This window comes from Sparus aurata, chromosome 11 (assembly GCF_900880675.1).
Source record: "Sparus aurata chromosome 11, fSpaAur1.1, whole genome shotgun sequence".
NCBI lineage: Eukaryota > Metazoa > Chordata > Actinopteri > Spariformes > Sparidae > Sparus > Sparus aurata.
This window is the reverse complement of record NC_044197.1, coordinates 16,791,286-16,801,553: the sequence shown is the minus strand read 5'-3', so window position 1 is coordinate 16,801,553 and position 10,268 is coordinate 16,791,286.

Sequence of the window (10,268 nt, the reverse complement as noted above, 5' to 3'; positions counted from 1 at the left end):
TGGCAGTTCCAGATGGCAACGAGAGGTAACTGACAGTATGAACTTCATTTGCCCGGAAGTCAAGAAATGTGATGTAACCGCATGCAGCGCTCTCGTGTCTGCTGCCTGTCAAGAGGCAAAGGATTTAACCCCAGTGTGTCTAGTGTTCTTTGATTAAGGCACAAGTCCTATTTCCACTCTTTATATTTGATCCATCCGTTTCTCCGGGCAGAAAGCTGTCACCTGCCGGCAGAAAATGTTGGCATTTAATGTTATTGAGAACCACTGAGACGTACCTTGACATTTCTACAAAACTTGATATATCATGTTCACATTGCATGTTTATGACCTGACTTTCGTATAAGGAGGTGAAGGGGACATTATGGAATGGTGGTGCCGAGGCTGCCAAGTATGCATTTGAAGATTTTTTAAGTTTGACAATGCTGGATATTCTTAAAAGGAAATCTGGGGACTATTTACAGCTTCAATTGTGGCGACAGAAATGTATTTTTTTGACAGGAGGTCAGAACATCTCTAGCCATGTTTGTGCCAACTAAAAACAGGTATTTCAAGTAAAAAAAAGGATGTTTTCCTAACCCTAACCAAGTGTTTTTTTGTGTTTTGCTCTGTTTGGGTTTAGGCAAAAAAATGCCTACACCTAACCAGTGCTTAACCACAGCGGTTTCAGAGGATGAAATTGGAAACCAAATCTAAAGAAAAGTAAAACTGCGACACTTTCGTGGTTTGCAAAATGCCGATAAGGTCGCACCTGTCACTCCTTTCTTCATTTTCTCTGGCTTTTAGACCTCAGTGGATATGAAAAAATCTTCAATAATTACACACTGCCTTTTTTGAATGATTGGGTTTTGTTCCAACGCAGCAACCAGCCAAACCTCGAACACCCAGTGTTTTGTACAACAACAGGAGCTCAGCAGTCTCTTCCATCAGCAGTGTTTTGATATTCTTCATCCCCCACCAGATGAAAACAAATCCAGCCCCCAGGCAGGAAAGTCAGCCTGATAATTAGTCCATTTGTTCTATATATATTGTTTATCTGAAATACATACACATAGATATGCCGTGCTGTGTGTCAATAGGTTCTAGTTTCTTCATATCCCTCCCAACGTGTTTAATCAATGAATGATAATTACACATTCATGCTGGTGATGTGAGATGACAGACGTGTACGTGCCGACCTCTCAGTCTATTTTTAGACTCCATCGGACTGTGGCTCCGTTTTCTCCTCCTCCCTCGGCCATCAATCTCCCTGTGTTGACAGACACAAGGAGAACATAATTAATGTTAAGATGAGGGGGAATTACTTCTCCGTACAACAACAGAGCAGACAGCCAGCACTCTCTGACGGACAAATTATTTCTGTCAAATTGAAATGTTTTATCTGCCTCTGAAATGTAGCAGCTGAGAGAGAGAGTCAAGTCGAGGTTCCATCAGGATAGTGAGTGAAAAATAATTTGAGGAGCCACTGGGCATACATTGCATGTGGATATCATGCCACATTTGCTACATTTACAAAAAAGCTAAGAACCTTGTGTTTGTTTTGGGAAAAGAGGGAAAGCTGTCTTCATCTCAGTGTTGAAGAAAATTGGAATTTTAAATAAATGTCACAAACTAAGTAAAAGTCTCATTTGAAGAGAAATGGGAACCTCGAGATTTGGCTTTTGTGCACATGAGTTCTGTCATGTTGTGTCAGAAATATAGAAATCCATCTAATGAATACGAAATGAATCATCAAAAAAACCTGCATCACCTAGACCAAAGGGATTTTCTGTTATTCAATACAGCATTTTCTTTAGGTACAAGTATGTGCCCAGTATGTCTCTGGACCTTGCATGAAAAATTGGCAATGTTTTCCTTTTCTCTTTTAAGAAGATTTTTGGCCATGCTGGAGGCATAGCTCAAGGGATGGCAATGTCGGTCTGTCAGACAGTCCAGCACTTTGGACCGCAGTGAAATACCAAAACTACTATCAGTTGGATTTCCATGAGTATTTGTACGGACAGTCAAGAGATGAAGCGGTTACACCCCGCCTTTCCGAAACCCCACTGTTCCGAACATATACTTCAATTCATCGTAATGGCGGGGTTTCCCTTTTTTTCAAAGACCCCGCTATTCCGAAAAGTCTATTGGGGAAACCCCTCCATTCCGAAACCCCCCCACTCCGAACGGACTCAATCAGAAAGGAAACGGAGGCTGCGCATTTATCCTTTTTTTCTTTGTGGGTTCAAACGGATCATGTGGCTGATTAACCGCAGACAAGCCTACTTGATGTTAAGACATAACGCTCATTATGCTTCAGCTGGACAAATGGCTATTTTGAACTGAAATTACTTTATCATGCTAAATATCCGAAATTGTATGAAAATTGCTCCAATGCGTTATACCGATCTTCGTGCATATTCAGACACAGCCTGATATGGGTTCTGGGCAAAGGAATGTCTGTTTTCTCCCCCGGTCTGTTGTCAGCAGGAGCGGGGGCTGCAGGCTCGCGCCTGGGTGAAGTGGGCTCAGGCCAGAGTTCCGCCGCGCTCGAGCCGAGCGGGGAGAGAAAAAATGTGTATTACTTTTGCTCTGTGGGAGATCTCCCACAACAGAGTGGATGAGAAAACAAGGGGGACAGATCTGCCCAGCAAACATCAGAACGCAGAGTGCAACCTTTGTCTGTCACCTGGTTCAGCACCCTGGACAGCTGCCTGCGTAACTGGATGTGGGAATTTGATGCATTTGAAGCCGCGACATTTGGTTTAGAAACGTCATATATAATAACATTGTTTCGAGTCGTAAACAGTTCTGTAAGTGTAAGAAATAACAATCAGTTAGGCTATTAGTGTTAGTCCTTCTTCATATAATGTTGTGTTACAGTCGCACAGCTGGAGACCGCTAACAAAGTTAGAGACAAGAGAGACAATGTATGAAATCCCGCGAAATTATGTGCGGTCAATATGACCGCTTATGGCTGAAATAGGTAAAACAAATCATATTTGCTTTTCCTTTTGTGTAATTTATATAAAAACTATTCTCAATTAAAATACAGACACTTTTAGAAAAATGGTTAGAAGTCTGTAATGTTTGCATTTTGTTTACATCGCAGATTGATAACTTAATTGTGATAATGTTCAAAGTTATCATTATTATTATTATTATTATTATTAGTATTAGTATTAGTATTATTATTATTATTATCATTATTATTATTATTATTATTATTTACTGTGCTAGGTATTCTTTTTGTGGTTCTTGGTGCTTGGAGCAATATTGTTGTTGTGGCATTCATGCCAATAAAGCGAATTTGAAATGAATTGCATTAATAAACCTTTAGATTCTTGCCTATAGACTGACAAGTGTTGTGTTTACAAATGAGCAATACATCCAGATTTCTTGAGATTTGTACTTTAAATGGGAATTTAAATTTAAATGCCAGGCGATGTTTTCTTCATGGAAATAATTTTTCGGGCAATTAGAGAGGTAGCGCGGACGGGGGATCCGTTGTGTGACAGCGGAGCGGAGGGTCAGCAGTTGAATTTTGCACGCACGGTCAGTATTATTAGTAGGTGTTTGAGGTTTATTACGTTTGCGGACATTATTACATTCAATGTAATTATGTAACAGCCTTTGCGCCCTTGCCTTACAGCGCCTTTGCGTGCGCACAGTTTGCGTGTGTAGGCCCGTGGTCATGATAGTCTATGGCTATAAGAGATGGATACACAATCAATTTCATGTAATGTTTATTGAATGCTTTTTTGAATTGCTTTTTTTTTCAAAGACAAACTGAGCAGCAGTGCTCAATCCACTCATACATTGTTAACCTTCCACAAAGACAAGTTATGTTAAAACATAGGAGCAGAGGGGTCATTCCCCGGCCGATCGCACCCATGGGCGACAGTTTATTTCAGAATTGTGCGAGTGCGGCTGGAAGTGGGGATTTCAGCACCACGGATAGTGCGTGTAAAAAGATTAGACAAACGTTTAAAAGTGTTTGCTGCAAGTGAAAATATACTATATAATAAATGAAGATAGTGACATAGGCCTATTAGCAATAAAAGCACTGAGTTGTGTGAATGCGGCCGGTGAGCGGACGGCAGTGTTTGATGTAGGAAGTAATGTAAACTTGAAAATCAATTTCGGAAAAGCGGTGTTTAATTTGGGAACGGCGGTGTTTAATTTCGGAACAGCGGTGTTTCGGAGTGGGGGTGTTTCGGAAGGGTGGTGTTTCGCAATGGAGGGTTGTCGGAATGTCACGGCGCCCCCATCATGGTTGATCATCATCATCATGTCAGGTTTTTCTCAAATTTCACGCAATACTGATGAACTACTGACATTTTTTCTTTAGCCTTGGCAAGTTTGTGTTTAGGGGTAATTAGCAAACGTTAACGAGCATGCTAACACACTAAGCTAAGATGGTGAACATGGTAAACATTGTCTTCCAAACATTAGCTTGCTAGCATTGTCATTGGTGCCTGATAGCATGCTTATGTTAGCATGTAGCTCAAAACACTTATAAGTGTATTAGTACAGATGGCTGTATACAGTTTTGTTCTAGACTTAATGAACAAATGAATTTTCACATGTTAAGCCTCATGGGTGAAATAATTTAGATATTTCTTTATATTAATTATCATCTCTTTTTATTTTTCAACTTTTGCACAGCTAATTGCTATTTGTTAGCTCATTTGAAAATATTAAAATCAGCAAACCTGTGGATGTGAGGTTCTCATCCATCAACATTGAAAGCAGGAGTACTACAGGATGTGTGAACTGTTTTTGGATCAAGGCACTCAGGCTTCGCTTAATTACTTTGATGAGAGAATCACACCTAAAGAGACTCTCGCACTGTAGTGCCACTTCAGATGAGTGTGTATTGTCATTATGATAAATCTATGGTAATCAAAAGAAGTGACATGATTGTTTTGATCATTAGCAGCAGTGTTATTTCTGGCGAAAACATACTACAATCAGACTTAATACTTTTTCTGCAGTACGGACTGTCATCAATTCATCGTAATATAATCATTACCTGTCAGCATTCAAAACTGGATCACTGATAGTGATTTGTGAAATAGCCTCTCAGGACAGGTCTTTGAAGTCTAAAAATATCATAAATCTCAAAGAAATGTGTCAGAACACATTGATCTCTGGCTTCACAGTGTTTCAAATGAAGTTGTTATTATGAATGAGGACAAAAATAGATGCAGGTAACACATTTGGTGAGCCCATTATTAGCAGACGTTTGCCAAAGTAACTTGACAAATGTGCTAATTAAAAATTTAAACCCCCATTTATTACGTGTATCATCTATTGGCTGACAGGTATATCATGTAATGTCACAGTTCACGTTGAGGTGAGACTCCCGCCAAAGCTGAAGTTGAACACATGGGCAAAGCAGTAAAAGAGTATTTGATTAATTCAACGTACGATTCGTGTCTCAAATAAATTAAATTACACATTTCTTACATAGAAGCTGAGCCTGCAACTGTCTTCGTTTTTTCACAGGTGATGTTAAGACAGCCATCTGTTGCACAACCCACGGGTCACTGTCTGTGTCGGTCAACACGATTCTGCACCTCAATTCATGATCAAATGGAAATTGCCATCTTATGTCCTGGCCATTTGTCAGCCTGGGTTGTGTGTGTTTCTTTGTTTTTGACATCACCATCATGCTTTGTTTGCTCGAGGGGAGTCTGACCTTCAGTCTGTGTCACTCAGCAATCTGAAAGTGTGTATTGTCACAAACAAAGCTATTAGGGGAGGTGATTGTTTGTTCTGTAACTGGAGAGATATTGCTCCTGTAGTTAGTCAGAGCAATATGCAGGGGAATAATCTGTCTTTCAGCTCAATCATGATAAAAATTAATTATGCACCACCAAGATGTTTCTTGTGCTTTTATCTGTTTGATCATATTTTTATTGTGACATCTTACCACCCTTTTTTCCCCATACAAAAAAACCCATTTACTGAAAAACTACATGGTCTATCAGGTCACCGCAGACCAAATGTGATTTATTTTGATTTAGCACGCGGTGTAAGTACCACGCTAACACCTAATCTGCAGTGTGGAGGACAAATCATTAGCAGTGAGCCAACAAAACGCAGAGCTGAAGAGGAAAATGACAAAAAGTTAATAGAGCAAACAAATGATGTCAAATGACCTCGAGTGGCACACACCTTGTACCAGTTTACACTCCAACAAACATGTTTCCTGTTGAAGCTGTGCTGTGCCCTGACTCAGCTAGCCTTTTGCTAAATGAACAGTGTGACAATATTACTATGATCACTGAATATATTCATGTTGAGAGACTGGTCACAATTTTAATATTGGTAGTTTACTACATGTATGTTTGCATTACCTCACTTTGCCCCACACATTTTTAAACAAGACCAAAGCTGTGCTCGAATAACCAAACTCGAGCCCGACGCAGGTAAAGTTCACTGATGAGCTGAGTTTGTGTTATTCTGGCACAGTTGTTACCATGGTAACTGCTTGCCTGTTTACCTGGAACACAGACATGTACAGTGTCGTCTACCATGAAAAAGGGCATTGCTCTACAGACAGTTTTTATCTCTTATGTGACTGAAATATTGGGTCATCAGAGGACCCCAAATGACCCCCTAACCCTCCACATAATCTGCTTGGGGGGGCCTTTGGAGGTCTTCTTGTCCTGGGTATGAGCAAGACTATTGGTGACCCTGGTTAGAAGAGTCTTTGAGGAGATCCTGAAAATATCTTCAGAAAAGTGTGAGGTGTTGCTCAACGACCTTCTTGTTTGTTTGACCAGGTATTAATCCTTTTTTTAAAAACTGGTCCTTAGTTCTGTAACTACTAGAATATAGTGGTTGGGCACAAACTGGGGTTAGATCTCACCATATATATCCATTGAACAATACAAGCTGCCATCCTGACACCCAGTAGCTGTGGCTTTAAGAGCTCACCTGGACAAAGGGTGACATACTCTTTCAGTTCTTTAATGACAGTCGGGACCTTTTGGTAGTATAATGTTTCTTTATCAGTGTCTGCAGTGAACTGACTCCAGTAGGTGTTTGATTAAACAAATGGTCTTGGTTAACCATGATGTAGTGGAGGATTAAATAGCATGTGTTGGCCTTGTTCTCTCCCCTGGTAAATGTATAGCCTGATGCCTGTAGCCTGGACAGGATAATGATAAGTAAGGCCAGCGTCGCAGAGAAACTCGATGGTGTGGGCAGAGCTGTGTAGCAGGAATGTTTAATTACACAGAAACTCATTTGGAGAAAATAAACATTTTGCAGTGATGGTAATGCTACCTGAGCTGAGGTTCATGGCTCTTGTTTTAATCCCGTTTCTGGTGTGATTAAAGAGGTTGTTTGTAGAGGCTGTGAAGTTGGAGGCCATAAATAATCCTCTCATATGTGCTGAATAAATTCAGCACGTGAATTTAATCAGCATCCTGGATGTGCAACATAAACAATTTCGGGTATTTTTGAAGTGTTTGCAGAGGCATTATGGACACTTCAGAGTAAAGCTTACACGTGCTGTTTTATTTCAGCAGCCTTGCCCTCGCAGCTCTGGTTTCTTATAAGCATCAACCGCATAATGCCGTCCAGATAAAGCTCTTGTCTCAAACCCACTCACCCTGCAGTCGTCCGTAATGTTGGGCTATCACAGCGTCTGAATCTTTAATGCCCAAATGACATGTCCACAAAGGAAGTAGCCTCTTTAAATATGTAGCCTATCTAGTTGTTCTGCTGGCTTCATTACCACGGTTATCTGTCCGTGGCCATGGGATTCATAATTCATGTTTCTCAAATATTCCCTCAGATGAGGAGAGGCATACACAGAAATCCCATTCGTTTCCAATGCAAACACATGCTTGTATGTCAGCTGCTCCAGATTAACCAAAACTAGAAATATTCATATGCAGAAGTATTTATATTTATCAGTAAATGCAGGATTTTCTTGATGAATACAAAAGTAGATCAAGGGGGTCTGCGGTGCTTTGATATCACTACCCGCTGATTGTTGAGTGTTTAGAATGCAAATACAGCTGCCTGCTTCTGCTGTATTCAGTCGTTTGGTGGCCGATAAAAGCTGGTTGCATTCACGAGCCCGCTGAGCCGCGAGCGCCTTCAAACAATGTTGACCCCTCGGTGCCTCTCCTTTTATCTATGCACTTTGCTATTTGTGGCAAGGTCAATTACTGCGGCAATAGAGATTATTTGTATTTTATTAAGGATCCGTTTAGCTAATGCCAAAGGTGAGCTCTGTTTGTCCCAGCGTGGCAGAAAAACACAATCAGAAGACCGTGTAGCACCAACAGTTTTTGACAGCAAGGTTATATAAATGGAAGGAACAAAGTGCCTGGTAGTGTGATTGAAACACATTTGTTTTCACGCTCCTTCTTGTGCTTATTGATAAGCAGAATACAAGGTGATGTTCTCACTGTGACAGCATGGGTTACCTCCTGCAAAAGGCTCTCAGGTATAATCACAGAATCCAGGGACATGCAGGTAAAAGTGAATGTGTTGTGCATGTTTACACTTCACAAAAAAGAACAGTTCAAAGTTCAGTTTCCACAGACATAATTATATAGGTTTTAATTCTAAATGAACTATTCTTTTTCAATAGAAGCTCTTACCTCTCCGTGCACTGTATCACTGCAGCTAAATTAATGAGATTACTAAAAAGGATTTAAAGTTCCCATGAAACGGCTAATGGAGTGCTATTTGTCGTGATGTACAGTAGGTCCGCCCCGTCTTCATTTCCATGAAGTACCGAACTCTATAAATACCATTAAAAATGCTGATTTAATGTCTGATCTTTAAATAACCTCACCTTGCTTGGTAATCCTGCGGCATTAGTTTCTGTGCTCATTTGAAGTGTTTCTCCAGCCACACCAAATCAGATGAAACTGTTGTGAATCTCAGCTGTGCGCTTGTGTCAGCGCGACACAAGAATTGGCTGATATCTTCCCTTGTTCCCCCCCCGAACAGGATAACCTACAAAAGGCGAGGCAGTGAAAAAACTATGCAATTGCTCAGAGTGGATGAAGGCACATAATTCGGTTACCCTCCGATAAGTACTTCAAGGATAGAATCACTGATATTGATTTTGAGTTTTTATTATTAAAAGCGGCTAATGTACCATTATGTAAGGGAGTGCAATATGTTGTGATTTATGATGCCATTAGAGCTGCTTCTGAATACACTGTCATTATCACTAAATGGGTTTTTATTGTTTCTTTTCGCTATTCCTGTACCTAGTCATACACGTTTACACACAAGGAAGTGAATTAATAGTAAAAAATAAAGTCCACAGTGTGAGCTATTTGAGATGATAAGCAGCAGAGACGCAGAGAGTGTTCTTTTCAATCTATCAGTCCAACTGACACTAAAATAAAGTGTTTGTTGTACTGATGCTTTAGGTATTCATCTACCCACTGCTGACGCCTTATAAACACCTTAGCTGTTTTTATTATGTAAAGTTTCAATTAAAAAAAAAAAAAAAGAACTTGCTATGATGCCAGAAGAGTGGGACCTCCAATTAAAAGGCCGGGTTGGTTGAGCAGAAAGATCTTGTGTGTGGTGGCCAAAACTTTGCAGCACTTGGCTGCTGACTTGTGTTTCCACTTTGAACATAATCACCTCGTTGACTCCTTCATCTGGACAGAAGTGCAGTGATGCAATGAATGCACTTGACCCTGAATGAAACCAGGACTTTAGCTAGTTGGAATTCCCCGTAGCCAGAAAACTGTATGTTAGCTTACAGTTCAGAGATACAGAACGTTCTTGTGTGCAGCCCTTGTCAGTGAAGACTTTCGACGGATGACCTACTTGATGAATCAGTCAGTAGTTGCATGAATCATTTAAGCAGACTGCTATGTAAATCCGTCGCTCATGCATTCATCATTTTTGTCCGTTCAACAAGAAGAAGAAGCACGTTTGTACTTTGTCATGGCAGTTTGGCTTTGCGGTGCCGAACAGGTTGGCTCACATGTGAACAAGCTCCTTGTTCATAACAATGAGCCGTTAGTCATCCCTGCATCTGATCTCTCTCTCTCTCTCTCTCTCTCTCTCTCCCCTCTCTCTCCTCCCGGCCTCATCTGCCTGCTCACACCGATGAATAGAAACCTGACACCTACACACAGTACAAAGGGATGGAGATATGATGAGATGAGATGAGATATGAGACAGACGGAGGGATCCACAGTGTGAAGCCGAAGGTGGTTAATTGTCGCAGTAGGCCGATAACTTTGCAAGTTTCACAAGGAGGCTAATTACACATCCTGTTAGCACCGAGG